Raw genomic sequence first — 17,435 nt, forward strand, 5'->3', positions numbered from 1 at the left:
CGCTGCCTCGCCCTCCATTTATAGGGGGAGGGGGTGGAGATCTAGAGGGGGGTGTGGATATATATATATGCACACACAGACACACATATATAACCTGTGAGGGGGGAAGCAGAGGAAACCCTGGCTTACCAGTTGGGGTAGAAGTATTGTTCCGAAATCCAAAGAGCCACGACGGCCTGCAGCTGAAGAGTTGCTATGAAATGCTCTTTATTTTAGAAAATCCCCTTCGACGTAGAGATTAACTTTCAGTGCTTTACTTTCAGGCTGCAATACTTTCCTGCCCCTGGGCCTTGTGAAACCCGGTCAACATGCATGAGCTTGGACTGCAATTCACGTCAGAGTGTGTAGCTACGCTTTTTTATTGTACTCGTGTCTCCTGCTGGTAAGTCGCCCCGAGTGCAGGATCCAGGAGAAAGGCAGCTTAAAAATAACAGAAGTTACTGGAGGAAAAGACTCAAGGCTCCCGTGGCAAAGATTGATTACATGTGGTGATTCAGGTGCAGAGCCATACTGAACTTACTATCATGAACAACAAAGAGTCTTGTAGCGCTTTAATAACTAGGATGAACATTGCCAGCTAGCCCATGCGTCACTCTATACCAGGCATAGCAAAAGGATAAAGCAACTGCTCTTTATTTCAGATCCCATGGCTCCTAGCATCCCCAGTCTTGAACCATGGCACAAGGATCCATGCATTTCTTCTGTCTGAAAGATGGCTTCCCAGCCTGAAATGATATTAAAATGTCAACTAACAGCAACTCTGATTCGTTGCATTTCCTTCTTGAGTACCTTGTGTAAAAGAGACATACATATGCTTTGTTTGACAGCTAGCTGCAGTTTCCAAAAGGAGAATAATAGAAACTTGAAAATCACTTCCCTGCTCTGTTTGCTTGCTTTGGAAGTACAGTATACATGAAGCATTAAAAGACAAGTCACAGAAGGTAAAATCATCTTAAAGCTATGAGACATCAACAGGCCTAAGAGAATAAAAAGGGCACCACTCTGGAGTCAGCATTCCACAGCTGGGTAGCCACCACTGAAAATGCCCTTCTACCTACCTGTCAGGGCCATTTGAGATGAGCTTTTGAAGGAGATCCCAACAATTAGACAGGTACATGTGGAGAGAGGTAGTCCATGAAGCACCCTGGTCACAACTGCAAAGGGCCTTTTCCAGGTCCAATTGAAGGTGTTTGATATTCCCTCGTTGGCTGTGAGCCAGGGGAGCTGCTTGATCACCAGAGTGGTGTGATTCATACAATCCAGTCTCAGCAGTCTGTTGGCTACTTTCTGAACCAACACAAATTTCCAGAACATTTTAAAAAGCAACAGTGCACATAATACTTTGCAATTGTCCACAGAGGAGGTTACCAAAGCATGAATTGCTGAAGCAAGGCTACTTTGACCAGGTAGTGCCATAGCTCGCAAAACTTCCTAAGTTGGGGAAAGGTACTCTGGGTTACAGAGCCGATTTCTGCCCATTACAAAAATTGATGAATGAGCACACCCACCCTCAGGTGATGAACATGATTCTTTAGGGAAAATTACAGCCCTTTAGAACAGGATTAATACCTTTTACCTGGGTAAGCAAACTTCCCACTAGCAGTGCCTCTGTTCTGTCTGGCTTGAGGGCATGATCAGCCATTGCTGCAGGACCAAATTAATGCCTGAGAAAGCCAAGAGGGCATACATGGGGACAGGGGGAGGAAATAAAACTAAGAAGGCTAAGAAGGGCAGAAGAGGAAAGGAAAGCAAGAAAGGGAACTCAGAAAAAAATACATTGAGGAGTGCTTTTTCCTAATTGCTTTGCAACTATCACCTAGTAAAGGATAGTGTTATGAGTTTGGAGTGTGTGCATCTTAAACTGGGTGCTAGACCCCTCTCATCCCTGGATCTAGCAAGTGTTAAAATAATAGCCAGGCTAGCCTTGGGGTGAGTTGTAAGGAGAACAAAGGAAGGGGCTCTGTGATAAATGGCAAATGGGTGAGGCCCCTGGAATCTTTCACCATTTGGAGATTGGGGTGGCATGCAACAGTATCAATAATTAACACTCCTTCCCTTTTGTGGCAATGGTGACACCCAGGCTAAGGGTGGCAACCTAGGAAACAAAATATCAAAGGTTAAACACAAAAGCCTAGGTAAGAAACAGCAGAGAAGGTGCAACCTGTAATTGCCTGAGGAATCACCCTCCCTGGGAGCAAGTACCGTACTTACCTCTGAACCTGCATACATAGAGTCTAGTTAGATTACGTGCCATAAAGGAAAAGTTGGACTCATGAGAGAGGGTAACCCAGTGACTCGCTGGTAAGCCAGTAAGGGATATAACTTTAGAATGTTTCTATTGGACAAGATTGCAGGATGTCCCAACCCACTTGTAAAAGCAATGGGCAATACAGTGGAACCTCGGTTATCAAACGTAATCCATTCCGGAAGACTGTTCGACTTCTGAAACATTCGACAACAAAGGCGCAATGGGCAGTCGGCAAATTCTGTTGAGAAAATTGAGAAATGCACCTTGGAAGCTGTTCAACTTTGGAGGCGCATTCACTTCCGGGTTTTTGGCGTTCAGGTTCTGAATCGTTCGGCTTCCGAGACGCTCAAAAACCGAGGTTCCACTGTGCTGTGAAGAAAACTTAATATTTGCCACTGTCACCATCACTGCCTCAGAGTGGGCACAACATTGAGTTTTTACTTGTGTTGATGAGTGATATTTCCAAACATAAAGCTATCCCCCAGCCACAGACCCACTAACAGTTTATTCACCTCATCACATACACACATGCCAAAAAAACTCCCAAGCATACAGCAGAACAAGCAATTACACACCTCTGCACAATATGTCCTGTAGTCGTAGGTGAGTCAATGATGAGTCATGGCCATAGGTGAGTCAATGGCCTCTATTCGGAATGAAGGAAGTCCACACGCCCAGACCCAGAACACATCCTGGATGTGCCTACAATGGAATTTACAATCAGTATGGGGGAATGGTAGTTCTGGGTGCTTTAGAAAAAATTCACTGGGATTTGGATACAAGTTCTACTCACAAACACAAATGTGGAAGACTGGTTTAAAGCCCACTCCCCGCTTTGTTTCCTAAGATGTGGCTATCAAAAGTCTAGCACAGGCATAGGCAAACTCGGCCCTCCAGATGTTTTGGGACTACAACTCCCATCATCGCTGACCACTGGTCCTGTTAGCTAGGGATGATGGGAGTTGTAGTCCCAAAACATCTGGAGGACTGAGTTTGCCTATGCCTGGTCTAGCAGTTGTGCTGCCACAATGTGGGGAGGGAATAGGCTGGTAAATACAATAGTCAATTAATTATATTTCAAGTCGTATCAATCCACTGATTGCAACCCTCTCTAACCAGCAATCTCCTTAGCATAGCTGGGGTAGTGGTCAATTATGACAATAGAGGAGGGGGACTTTGTGCATTGTATAGTGGCACCATTGAGGAAACCCATCCTTAGGAACCACACATCAGAACAAATCACCAACTCTGTTGCGAGGTCTTGACTGTGCTTTAATCACCATTGCCTTGGCCAACGATGTTGTCTGGCTTGTTCCTTGGATTCACCTGCAATGCTTCTGGCTGCAACCTAGAAAGTAGAATCCCAAAGAGGATCCACATTGCATGTAACTGTACACTTTTTTCCTCTGTGTCCTGACTGTGCTGTAAGCATTGTCACAATTGTTTTTGCACTGCCAGATGGGGATAAGCATGTGTGTAATGTTCAGCACAACAAAATAATTGCTAAGAAGCCAAATCTATATGGTCACATTCTATTAATTCTGTCCTGGATTTGCTAAGGTGCTGATTTAACATTAATAAATCATCAGGCACATTTCAATATCATATTTTTTACTCTCATTTTACAGCCCAAATTTAGCCCTCAAATTTCAACAGCAAATTCCATATCTGAAATAGTAGTGTGCTATGTAATCTTCCACAACAAATTAAAACATACAATTTAATAATGTTACATCTTCGGATTTAATTTTTTTCCTGCAAAGATTCCTGTCATTCCCCACATTACAATCTTAAAAACCCATCCCTACAACTTTAAGTTGTAACAAGGGCATGATTTCTACATTGGGTTGCATCCAGTGCCGCACAAATGGAAGTTTCACCTGCCCTGTGGAACTTCCACCTCCGGAGCAGATTTTGTAAGTGTGCATGGAGTTGTAGGCAGTGCTTTGTTCTAGGAAAAAAAGGTGCCAGAACACACTTCAGTCTCCAACCCAGATGCTGATGCCACCATCTTGAAACTGAAATCACATGACAAGATGCTCCACCCACCCACTAAGGCCGCTTCAGTCACCATTGTGCGCACCTTGCTGCTCTCCTGCCCTGCTCAGGCCACTTCAGCTGCCCTCGTGCATGTGCACCTTCCTGCTCACCACTTGCCCCACTCCCCCTGCTCAGGCTGCTTCAGCTGCCATCCTGCACACCTCACTGATCAGGGGACTTCCTTTGCTGGGTGAGCAGAATTCTTAGACAAAGCAAGGCAAAAAACGGTGCTGGAACTGTGCTCCAGCACGTTCTGGCAGAAAAAAGCTCCGGTCGTAGGGAAGAGGTGGAGGGAAGTTCCACTGCATGAGTGACAGACTGCCGCATTAGTAGAATTGCAGCAATGGATACAACCATTGTGCTTTAAGAAAAACAGCATGTGCAGAATTCAGAAGTAAAACCCTTGTTTGTCTTTAAAAGCCTTATAACTCATTCCCTTATTTTAATTTAAGCTTTAAAGTAATGAGTAAGTCTACCCCCTTGGCTAAGATTTATGTTATATTTTATATGCAGTTTTAGACCGGGTTAACGGTCTAGAAAAGGAATACAGTGGTACCTCTGGTTATGTACTTAATTAATTCCGGAGGTCTGTTCTTAACCTGAAACTGTTCTTAACCTGAAGCACCACTTTAAGCTAATGGGGCTTCTTGCTGCTGCTGCGCCGCCGCTGCACGATTTCTGTTCTCATCCTGAAGCAAAGTTCTCACCCGATATAATATTTCTGGGTTAGTGTAGTCTGTAACCTGAAGCGTCTGTAACCCGAGGTACCACTGTACAGACAGGAGTGTCCTGGGAGGGCTGAGTCTGAGCCGGGAGAGGGAGATCCTGGGGGCATGACAGCCTCCCTGGGTGTCCGTCTAGCCAGGAGGGGAGAGTTCTTCTAGGTCCAGAAGACTCCCAGCCCAGTCCCAGGGGGTGAGGGGACCCTCATTTAGAAGACCTCTGGGGTGGGATGGCTAAGAGAGTGGGCAACGGAGGAGAAGCTGTGAAGGAAGCAGCATTGAATACTTTCAACGGTAATATCTCAGTGACAGAAACTGAGTTGAGCATTTTTCTCTCTGTTCTAGAAACCTGAACATCTACCACCTGAAGCGCAACAACTGATTTTTAGTAACTAAAGTTCAAGAAGAGCTGCGCCTATAGTGTTGTGTTTAAGCCTGGGTTAGTTAAAGTAAACAAGTTAACGTCTACCTGAAAAAATGAATTTCCTGACCCACTTTGTTTCATAAACAATTTTTGTTTAATAAAACTTTTATTGTTTGTTTATTTTCTGCTTGAGACTCCAATCATTAAGTTTTCCCTCACACAAGTCCCCCCACTAGATGATCTGTGGTAAATTGTGGGTGCACTATATTTAATGGGGGGCAGTTAGCGGGAGTGGATCTGCCTCCTTATTAATGAGTGGTATTAAGTGGTAGGGATGGCACTGTGGGTTAAACCACAGAGCCTAGGACTTGCCGATCAGAAGGTCGGTGGTTTGAATCCCCGCGACGGGGTGAGCTCCCGTTGCTCGGTCCCAGCTCCTGCCTACCTAGCAGTTCGAAAGCACATCAAAGTGCAAGTAGATAAATAGGTACCACTCCGGCGGGAAGGTAAATGGCGTTTCTGTGCACTGCTCTGGTTCGCCAGAAGCGGCTTAGTCATGCTGGCCACATGACCAGGAAGCTGTACACTGGCTCCCTCAGCCAATAAAGCAAGATGAGCGCCGCAACCCCAGAGTTGGTCATGACTGGACCTAATGGTCAGGGGTCCCTTTACCTTTTATTAAGTGGTAGGTCTGCTACAACATCTAATAAATTTAATAAGTAATAGTAATAATATCATAGAGCAGATTTTGGTCTTTATCAGCCCCATGCCAGGATGTTTAATTAAGCTACTTAATATTCTTTGTCATATTGCCCTGAAAAGTCCACCACTTCATAGCAAATTGTGGATGCTCAGCTGACAATCTGATGCCCTCTACTGTTGTAATTACAGAGCTATCCATCTGTAATTTCTGAAAGTTCACAGAAGTTTCAGAGCACTGCACAAATTCCTGTTGTCATCCTATTCTAAAATTCTGTAATATGCATTCTGGTCCTGTGCATATGTATATCTAAGTAAGTTCACAGAGAATTTCAATCTTATTTATTTATTTAGGAAGGATGATATTGTCACATATTTGCAGTATTTATAGTTAGAAATGGATAAGAGTCAGGGACTGGTGGGATGCAGAGAAATGGTGGGAGGAACCAGCAAGGAAATAAGGCTCAGAGCTTGGGGATTGGAGAGATGTCCCGAATCAGAAGCTGAAGCAGGAGAGTGGGATGCTGGAGGCCAAGAGGCAGAGATGAGTCCAGCTGGTGAAGTCACAGTTGTCTCCCTCTCCTGCTGCAACAAGCTTCCCTCCCCACTAGTGTCCCAGAACCAGAAAAGGTATGAAGAGGGCAGAGGAGAAATTAGCATCACAGGCACAATGTCAGATTGCTTGGGGGGAAACCCTGGAGAGGAGGGGACTTAGGCAGCTGTGAGAAGGTAGGGACCTTCAGTCGCCACAACTGCTTCATAGGGGCAAGACTTACCAAAGAAGAGTTGCTGTGCTCATTAGGTCTGACACTCCTGTGTAGATCCTGTTCTTTCTAATAAAGCAATAAGTCCACTTACTTCATGTGATCTACTGCTGGCTTATTCCTGTCAATAAGCTTGAGCTTTCAGAATCAACTTGGTATTAGCAAGCTTTATTGGTGAGTGTTCATAGAATCATAGAATCATAGAATCATAGAGTTGGAATAGACCACAAGGGCCATCGAGTCCAACCCCCTGCCAAGCAGGAAACACCATCAGAGCACTCCTGACATATGGTTGTCAAGCCTCTGCTTAAAGACCTCCAAAAAAGGAGACTCCACCACACTCCTTGGCAGCAAATTCCACTGTCAAACAGCTCTTACTGTCAGGAAGTTCTTCCTAATGTTTAGGTGGAATCTTCTTTCTTGTAGTTTGGATCCATTGCTCCGTGTCCGCTTCTCTGGAGCAGCAGAAAACAACCTTTCTCCCTCCTCTATGTGACATCCTTTTATATATTTGAACATGGCTATCATATCACCCCTTAACCTCCTCTTCTCCAGGCTAAACATGCCCAGCTCCCTCAGCCGTTCCTCATAAGGCATCGTTTCCAGGCCTTTGACCATTTTGGTTGCCCTCCTCTGGACACGTTCCAGTTTGTCAGTGTCCTTCTTGAATTGTGGTGCCCAGAACTGGACACAGTACTCCAGGTGAGGTCTGACCAGAGCAGAATACAGTGGCACTATTACTTCCCTTGATCTAGATGCTATACTCCTATTGATGAGGCCCAGAATTGCATTGGCTTTTTTAGCTGCCGCGTCACACTGTTGGCTCATGTCAAGTTTGTGGTCAACCAAGACTCCTAGATCCTTTTCACATGTACTGCTCTCAAGCCAGGTGTCACCCATCTTGTATTTGTGCCTCTCATTTTTTTTGCCCAAGTGCAATACTTTACATTTCTCCCTGTTAAAATTCATCTTGTTTGTTTTGGCCCAGTTTTCTAATCTGTCAAGGTCGTTTTGAAGTGTGATCCTGTCCTCTGGGGTGTTAGCCACCCCTCCCAGTTTGGTGTCATCTGCAAATTTGATCAGGATGCCCTTGAGTCCATCATCCAAGTCGTTGATAAATATGTTGAATAAGACTGGGCCCAAGACAGAACCCTGTGGCACCCCACTAGTCACTCTTCTCCAGGATGAAGAGGAACCATTGATGAGCACCCTTTGGGTTCGGTCAGTCAGCCAGTTACAAATCCACTGAGTGGTAGCTCAGAAAAAGCTCATCTGTTTTCTCATAACTCTTACCAACATGTTGGTGTATATGTGCTGGTGGTGTTGTGTGCATATGACCTGAACTCACTGTACATAAACAGCCATGGCAGAGAAGCACAGCTTTCCACCTTAAACCTTTGTGCATCACTGTTTCTTATAAACCTTCTGGTGAAACCCTACAGTTGCCCATCATTAGCATTAGAGCATTAAATGTTACTGCCATTTTGAACATCTTGTGTTTGTGTGCCAGACCAGACCTGTAGGTTCAGCTCCATGCCTCTCACCTGACCCATATCCATGTGCCCTGCAATCAGGGTTAGGTGTGGTGCTAGCAATTTGGAAGTGACCTAGATTGTTGTCGGTAAAGCAGAGCTGTATTGAGCTCTCTTGTTTAATGAGGAATTGTTCATTCTGCTACCGTTCTCCATCTCCAGCAGAAGCCGGAGCAAGCATGTTAAGGACTGGCTTCTAGAATAAATGTTCTGTTGTTACTGTTTTAAAATCAATGAGGAAATAAAATTTTAATAGTAACAAAAAAGTCACAAAATACTACAGATATGGATACAAAGGGGTAGTAAACTGACTGACACAGTTGCTTCCACATGGTTCAGTTTTATTTCTCATGCATTCCAAAAAGAACAAGGATACAGACTACCTGCGTCCCACTGAAATCTATGGAAAGAGACTTTTATTTAAACAGTGTGACTGCCAAATTTAACCTTTTCTAGTATAGTCAGCGCTATAATTGTCTCCAACTCAGTGTACTATTGAAGATGGAAGGAGTTCTGTTTTTCATTGTTATAGCTGAAAAATTAAAATAAGCAGATTTTTTTAAAGGAAGAAAATCCTCAAATCTCCTCAGGAATCTCCTCAGGCAGGAATTTCCTCAAAGCTCCATGACTTTAACAAGTCCCTTGACTCCAGCTTTTCATAGCCTAGCTCAGAGTAAGTCAGTAATCTTGTGTAATAATTCAGAGGTAAACCCCACTTAACTCAGTTAGAATTCTTTCAAACACGATGCTACACATCTCCCTCCTTTCCCCATAATTTACGAGAATCCTCTTTATCATTGTTCTCAGTTACAGTGATTTGGGGGTAGAATATAAGTACTTTAACTGCATAGATAACACTAGGAGTGAACTCCTAATGATCAAAAGCTGTTTGACAATGGCGTAGGCTGCCTTGGGACTTGGTGAGGTATTCTGAGCTGAGGCCAGGAAGCCGTGTGTCAGGGATGCTGTAACTGCATACAGCATTGAGCAAGGGGATAGACCAGATGACCTCCAAGATCCCTTCCCCCTGTATGATTCCACCTACTTGAACTGTGTGAACTCCAACAGGTAGAGTATGTCTCAATGCCAGAATTATGTGGGCAGGCTCAATTGCATGGCTTTCCCCCACCTGACTTTTGCCTGTTATGAGGACACACACCATGTGAATCTGGTGCTTATACAGTGGTACCTCTGGTTATTAAGTTAATTCGTTCCGGAGGTCTGTTCTTAACCTGAAACTGTTCTTAACCTGAGGTACCACTTTAGCTAATGGAGCCTCCCGCTGCCGCTGCATTTCTGTTCTTCTTCTGGGGCAAAGTTCTTAACCTGAGGTACTACTTCCTGGTTAGAAACAGCTCTCACACCACCTAAAGAGCCAATATATATTTCACACAAGCTGACTAATAATATTCACACCCCAACAGAGGAAGGAAATCAGTGAGTTACGTTTCTCTTAATATCCCTTGAGACAGGAGCTTGAACACAGCACACAGTGCATAGCTAAACTGCCAAGTCCATGCCCACAAGATGTAGTGATGGCCATCAATCTGGATGGCTTTAAAAGAGGATTGGACAAATCCATGAAGAAAAAATTCTGTAACTGAGTACTAGCCATGAGAGCTGTTTTGTATCCTGCTGTCAGAGGCAGCGTGACCCTGGATACCAACTGCTGAAAATCACTCAAGTCCTGTTTGCAAGCCTCCCATGGGCATTTGGTTGGCCACAGTGAGAACAGGATGCTGGACTAGGCAGGCCTTTGGTCTGATCCAGCAGGACTCCTCTTATGCTCCAAATGTTGTCTCTGTGAGACTGGTGGGTCAAAATTTCACACATATAAACTATTTTTAAAGCAACATCACCACTTTTATGTAATGCCACTACGGTTTGAGTGTGTGTGTGTGTGGGGGGATCAAACACTATGTACTTACAAATAGTAAAATTTTAGTTTGACAGTGGAACAGGATGCCACAAGAGGTGGTAGACCTCTTGCAGGTTTTTAAGCATAGGTGTCGTGTATGATCTTGTTGAAATTATTGCATTGCAGGAGGTTGAACTAGATGACCCTCATGATCCCTTCCAACTCTGCCATTCTGTGATTCTATTCTTTCCTCTGTATGGGAAGCAAAATTGAAATGTTTATTTTGAGCAATATATTTTGTTTGAATATCCACAGAATGGTTTAAAAAATAACAAAAATGTAACCATGTAAATATATTGTAAAGAATGCACATTTTAGGTAGGTTTGTCTTATGACAAAGTTTAAAGCTTGCAAATAGTCCAAGAGTTCGTGCAGAGCTGCTACATTTTAAAAAAATTGCAATTTAGGACTTCCGGGTTGGTGCCTCCGGCAATGGCGGATTTCCTCTGACCGGGAGGAATCTGCTCCGTGGAAATTTGGGTCTGACCACCACGGCGAAGGCAGAGACCCGTATAAATCACAGGCGGGGAAGCCTGTGAATGTGGGATTCGGCGGGCACCTTTTGCGCCTCCCCTACTCACGGGGAAACCCGGTTTTGGGGATCCGGAGCGACGTGGGGTGAGCGGCGCGGTGCTTCGAATTGTCTGCTTCTTCCACGGAGCGAAGCCGCATAGCTGTTGCCAGAGAGCAGTGACTTTTTCCTGTGGACAATTTGACTCCAAAGTAATTACCCGCGAGTAGAGCTGAGACGGGAGAATCAGATTTTAAAAGTTTAATTTGGCATCGAAACAGGGAGGTTCAAAACAGGAAGTCCGCCTTCCCTACTTGTAAACAAACTGAGGCAAGGAGGCTGTAGGCTGAAGTCTTGGAAAGCCTTTTGCAAAAGCCTAAATTTCCATCGGTAAAGAGCACAAAACCCCCCTTGGAGGCAGGAGAAGAGGGAGGGAAGTTGTGGACTGAGTATGCCTGCAGGAGAGAGTGAAGGGAGTTAAAATAAAGCTGCTCTGACCCTGGAAATGGGCTGCCAGTTGGACTGACGTTTTGGAATGTTCATTGACAGCACTTAGAACGTTTCTTGACAGCTAACAAAGGAAGAGAAATACATTGTTTCTATTGTCTCCGGCTGCTTCTAAAAAGGAGTAAAAAGTAACTGAAATCTGAAATTAATTTTGGATTGTATGAGTTGTGTTTAAAGGGGACATTGTTTCCCTCTAGTGGAAATCTTTTAAATTGGTAACTTTATAAGAGCTGGGCTAGGGGGACTTCCAGCTGCAAGATAAGAACTTTGAGACTCTGAGAAGATTGACCTTGAATTTCTCAAGTGTTATGGTAAATGGAAAGGAGAAAAACAGGTGAAATGTCGACAGAAGAGGCCTTAGTGGTCGCATTAGTGAAAATAAATGATTCGTTGGAACAGCTTCACAGGAAAATAGACAATCTGGGACAAAAGGTGAACACCAACACAGAAACCATTCAGAGATCGATACAGGAATTTACGTCGACACGGCAAACTGCGGATGAAGTCAGGGAGAAAACCCTTGCTGCTGAATGTAAAACAATACAACTGGAGTGTGAAAGAGCCCCATCCATTCAAAGGCAATTCGATGTGACATCTGTTATGATGGAACTTAAAGGAAAACAGAAGAATTTGAGGACCAGAGCCCTACCTGAATTGGGAAATGAAAGCCTGACAGAGCTTCAGGAGGAGACTGGACTAACATCGGTTGAGAAAGAGAGGCTTTTGGGGGCCAGTATGACCGCCAAAAATGTGAATTTATTTAAGGGTAACTGTGAAGGACGTTGGATTGAAGAGAAGGGGGATTGGGAAATATGGACAAATCTGAAGTTGCTATTGTTGGGCCGAGTCGTTGTGGTGGGGATGAGGGTTGCTGTGATGCCGGGGATGTTGCCTTTTGTTTCAAATACTGCAAGTTTTGGATGGGATAGATTGTATCAGGAGGTGGCAGAGGGATGTTTTTGGAGTTGTTTGGCAGGGCAGGAAGCCTCGAGTAAAACTTAAGATATTGACGGATGCTAAAGAAGGAGGTGGACCTGCCCTGCCAGACCCCTAAACTTTGTTGTGAATCATCTGCTCTTTGCTGGCTGAGAGAATGGTTGTCTCCTGGAAGCACAGAAGTGTTGGATAATGGCAGATGAAGTTGATGGACTAGATAGTATTGGCGGAAAAGACTGGCAAGATCCGAGACCAGGGAGAAGAGTCAGTGGAAGAAAACTGGGAAAAGTTTAAAAATTATTTACAGAAATATTGTAAAATTAATGAATGTTAGAAGAACGTTGGAATGAAGTTATATGGCTTCAGTAGAAATGTTATAAGGAAGTATCAATAGATTAATAGAGTATTAAAGGAAAATAAGGTTAAAATGTGTTAAGAAAATTATAGGATAGAAAACAGGGGAAGATGGATAGGAATTGGAATTAAGCATAAATAGATTAATTGAGCTTTAAAGGGAAAAATATGGTTAGAATGTGTTATGACAATTATAGGATAGAAAACAGAGGAAGATGGAAAGGAATTGCTGAAACAATTAACAGAACTGGAATACAAAAAGGGAGGTGTGAGGAGGTCGAGGAAATAAGGGAAAGAAAGATAAGATGTTGAAATTGAAATTTTAAATGGTTTTTGTTTTGTTTTGTCTTGTTTGCTTCTTTTATTATGTTTTTTAAATATATATTATGTATTGTATTGTATTGTATTGTATTGTATGTTTTTTCTTTTTTAGTTTTTTTTGTAGTGTTGTGTTTAATTTGTTGGAAATTTAATATTATCTTTTTTAAAAAAATAAAAATAAAAAATGCAATTTAAAATCATACAAGTAACTGTAGGAGCACTTCCGAGGTGGCCTCTAGTAAATAAGTCTGAAATTGTTTTTAGTTTGTAGCATTTGCCTTCCTGTGCATAATATTTAGCCCAATTATTTTACACAGGTGTAACCTCAAATCAGGTTTCATCAAATTGGGATTAGTGTGCACCCCACCTCTAATTTACATAAAAATGCTTACTTTGCATTGATGGGACAAATACAAATTTAAAATCAATTTTAATTTTGGGATTATGTTGATTACTTGTCCAAAATAATTACAGTTGGGGAAATGGTAAGTCTGTGGTATTTTTAGGTTATGGGATACTAAAATTAAATTGTCAGGATCACAATTTAAGGTCCAGTTTAAAAAACCAAAACAAAACTACCCATAAATTTCATTTCAGATCCATCAGGTTATATTATAAATACAGTACAGTACTCTGATACTTAAAGGGCAGGCAACCGAACCCCTTTTCAGCTTCTGTAATACTGCAGGGTGCAAAGTAAATTTATATCTACAGTAAAATAAAATGCAATATTGCTGGATCTGGGGGGTTCTAAGTGAAGGGCTGAAAGCCGTGCAACCATGTAGACAGCTTTGCTTATTAGATAGAGCAGCCACATTCCTAGGCTGGGTATTTTTCTGGAGTGGGGGAGGTACATGGTGCCAACCAGTTCCCACCCTCCACTCCCTAGGGCCAGGCCAGGCCAGAAGAAGGGAAGGACAGTAACCTTTATTCACACTCTCCCATGCAAAGAGTGTGTTAACTTAACCTAGCCCATGATGTACGTTGAACAGAATATTATTTTTTTAGCCCGTTTGAGGCTTTTAATTTTGTTAGTTCTTTTAGATTTGTTCCTGACCTTTAGGATTTTCCTTCTGGTTGGACAGTCAATGGAAAATCAGTTAACTAGTTGCTATATAAAGGACTAACTAAGTGATTGGAAACTAATTGTGGAAAACAGTTGGATTTCCCCCCTGGTTGCTGGGGCTGGATTTTCTGTCCAGAAACCATGAAATCCACGAAAAAGGGCCTGCTACTGAGCCTGCACACTTTGGGAACCTCATAAATTACCGTATTTTTTGCTCTATAACACGCACCCGACCATAACACGCACGTAGTTTTTAGAGGAGGAAAATCCGTAGGCATGCCACCCGTAGGCATTTCCTCCATAACACTCACAGACATTTCCCCTTACTTTCTAGGAGGAAAAAAGTGAGTGTTATGGTGCAAAAAATACGGTAGCTCTGAGTTGTAGCCTGGGGGGCCTGGCCAGCCAGGTAATTGTAAGTGGGCACTGCATTGTTTCTGTTCTTCTAGGGCTGTGTCATCCTTTGCCATAAAGTACTAAAAAAAGAGGGGAAATAGTCACTATGAGAGTAAAGGATATATACGTTTTTTCATATTACTTTAAATTATCCCTTCAAATCACCCTTTGGCAATAAACATCCAATCCTGCTATACTCATCATAATAACTGCAAAATAAGCAAACTCTTACTTCCTACTGCAGGCAAGCAAATATGTTTCCTTATCACTGGCTTGGAAGAAATCACAACTGAAAATGGTGAGCAAATGAAAGTCCAAAGGGTGGTGTCTAACTCTAGTCCATAATACAAAGTTGTAATATTTAACCCTTTAAGGGTCACATGCACAGGCTGTTTTTTTCATGATAACTTTGCTCATTTAATTCAGTTTTCCCCAATCCATGGCTAATGTGGTCAGGGGAAAAATATATATAATTGCATGTCACCCAATTACAGGTGTACGGAACTGCATTGTATCAAAGTGTGCATGTGTTTTTCAACTGTGTGGTGATATTTTGCTGGGAGCAATTCCAGCACACTCCCTGTGTGAGGCACTTCTTAGTGGGCTGCTGGTGGGGCTGGCATGACGCACACATGAAAATTAGCTGCGTACATGTCAAGACATACCTAAGCATGTGCCCACAGTGGAGCTCAGGTTTATGGAACTCAGAGAGGGTGGCTACTGATAAGGCAGGCATCTCACCCCCCCCCCACCCCATCAATTTTTTGCCCACTGTTTTGTGCAAATCTGGTCTGTGGGAATACTTGTATTGCAAAAATAAAAAATTGTCCACAGGCACAACTAAACAAATACCTGTGTGCATGCTCACAATGGATCTCAAGTTTCTGAATTTTTTTGGGGGGTGGAAAGGTAGTAACTGAGGGGAGGGGACAACACACAATGTGAATACATCCCATCAAGCAGTGCCTGCTAGTGTGAACAGAAAACATTGATGCAGAGTTCATCTAAAAGTGCTAATGTGTGGATTAATGTGCAGAAAAACACAGAAAAATCAGTTATGTGCACCCACTAGCTCATGAACATGCTGGTGTGTTCTTTGTTGTTGCTGTCCTTTGTTGTTGCTGTCATGCATCTCTCTCTTGGGATAAAGTCAAACCACTATGAAGCGATCTGCCCGGGATGCAAGCCTGGGCAATGTGTATGGGGGTCCTGGGCTGCCCAAACAAGACCCCCGCTCTTGGCCTCGCTGATGTGGTCCAAAGGAAAGCAGAGCAATACTTGGGCACCGGCTTAACTGCAGGAGTTGCCAAAAGGAGGCATACAAGGCACCATCCAACCATCTTAAGGACTCCAGTCTGGATTTGTGTAGGGTTACTCCTGAGCCCTTTCCTCTCCCAAAGATGTCCTGCAAGGCAGTGGAGATTTTGGATTAGTGTTCTCATTCTCTTAGATGGGCTACTTACCCAGGTTGGTGAGCCCTATGTACCCCTCACTTCCCTCTGCAGCATATGCAGAAACCACATTCTTGACTGTTGGACCACTTGGTCTTGTCTGCTCAATCCACTGGAGCCAGTCTTTGCATACTGTCCCTAACTCACCAAGGGTTTGAAACTTATCAGCCCCCCTCGCCTAGTTTAGCCAGCCAGTCAAAGCCATTCCCAGGGTGTGGCTGCTGTCGTATGCTGACAGCTTCTAGGAGCCACAGGTGAGAGCTGAGTGCAGGGTGGGGACCTCAGAAGCATGACCCCCAGCAGAGGTACTAGCCTCTCCCCTAACACCCCATTCAAAGCCTTTATCTTCTATCTGCTCCTAGCAGCCATGGCAAATCAGCTTACTCTGATAAATAGCAGTTTCTGAGGTTGCCTGTCACTCATAAGTGATTCTGATTTGGGCGATGGCATCCTGTTGTCTTAAGCTGCATGGTGGGAGTAGAAAGAAACCATGTCCTCTCAACAGCTTGTTTTACAGGAACAAATTCTGCTTAATCTGGATGAAGCAATATAAGAAAAACCTGTTTAAAGTGAGCAGTAAGTAGTGAGGCAAACTATTTCCCCCCATCCCCATGTATTTAAAATATTGGTCTCTTTGGGTCAGCGATTGTGATGAAGGTTGTCAGTCTTTTAAGAACCTGCTTAAATTCACAGAATTCTCATGTAATTTAAGAGGCAGCTTTTACAGGATCAATGTCTTATAGTCAAAGAGCCTGTCCCAATATATTTCCTTCCTGAGGAACTGAAGTCTTGGCTATTTAAACATTTTCCAAAATGTTGTGGCATCTCCAACTGCCAGTCTAATGAATGACTGGTGGGTCTTTTAAAGGGCACCAGTGAAGTGGTACTGGGCAGTGTGTGGAGAAAAGTAATGTTAATCTATAATTGATATACAATTAAAATATGTATATGAAATAATTACAAATGATATCATTGAATTGTAATTTCTTACGCTAATATTTTGAATCCGGTGTAGTGGAGACTGGAGCTTAAGTAAAAAATAATAATTAATTTATTCTATTTAGTGGGGGAAAAATCCTAAACTCTGATTCTGTTCCAATAATTCATAGCTTATGACTACCAATTCATTTTTTTTATTGATTTGCCATAACACAGCAAAAGAAACAAAATTACTGTCATGTCAGATTATACTCACAGTTCCGAGAATAAATGCAGCCAAACAAGGGAAGTACTTACAAGCATACCAGGAGAGAGAAAGAGAGAGAGAGAAATCTTAAACTCACAAGATTTGCTGGCGGAGGAGCATTTGCATAGAGGAAGCGTAACCCTGCTAAGGGGGCTGGGTGCTTCTACACCAGCAGAAGCCCCCTGGAATGCCAGCAGAAGGTCCCACTGGCAGGAATGCTTCACCAGCCAAGTTATGTGCTATCTTGGTTGTTTATTGTTTGCTTTTTTGTTGTTAAATATTAATATGATTGGTTTAACAATCTGCCTTGAGTGCTGTATATGGCTGGATATAATTATTGTTAAATATATATATGTGAAATAGGCTATAGGTTATTAGGAAATGTTTAGTGAGAACATTGTGTTTGCTGAAGGCAAAGGG

General features: G+C 43.1%; 1 protein-coding gene and 1 long non-coding RNA gene across 2 annotated transcripts in view; one reads left to right on the top strand and one right to left on the bottom strand.

Annotated features, from left to right (window-relative positions):
• The window catches only part of DARS2 (aspartyl-tRNA synthetase 2, mitochondrial), a 1,012,941-nt gene that overhangs the window by 156,627 nt on the left and 838,879 nt on the right, over window positions 1-17,435 (top strand). The gene's annotated exons all lie outside the window — the stretch shown is intronic.
• Window positions 49-16,361, bottom strand: LOC310708670. The gene is made up of 4 exons (XR_014527143.1): window positions 16,214-16,361; window positions 10,298-10,479; window positions 2,824-2,950; window positions 49-725 (listed from the first exon to the last, which is right to left on the bottom strand). It is a non-coding gene; the product is annotated as an uncharacterized lncRNA (long non-coding RNA).

This window comes from Podarcis liolepis (assembly GCF_965112155.1).
Source record: "Podarcis liolepis genome assembly, chromosome: 6".
NCBI classification, from domain to species: Eukaryota; Metazoa; Chordata; class Lepidosauria; order Squamata; family Lacertidae; genus Podarcis; species Podarcis liolepis.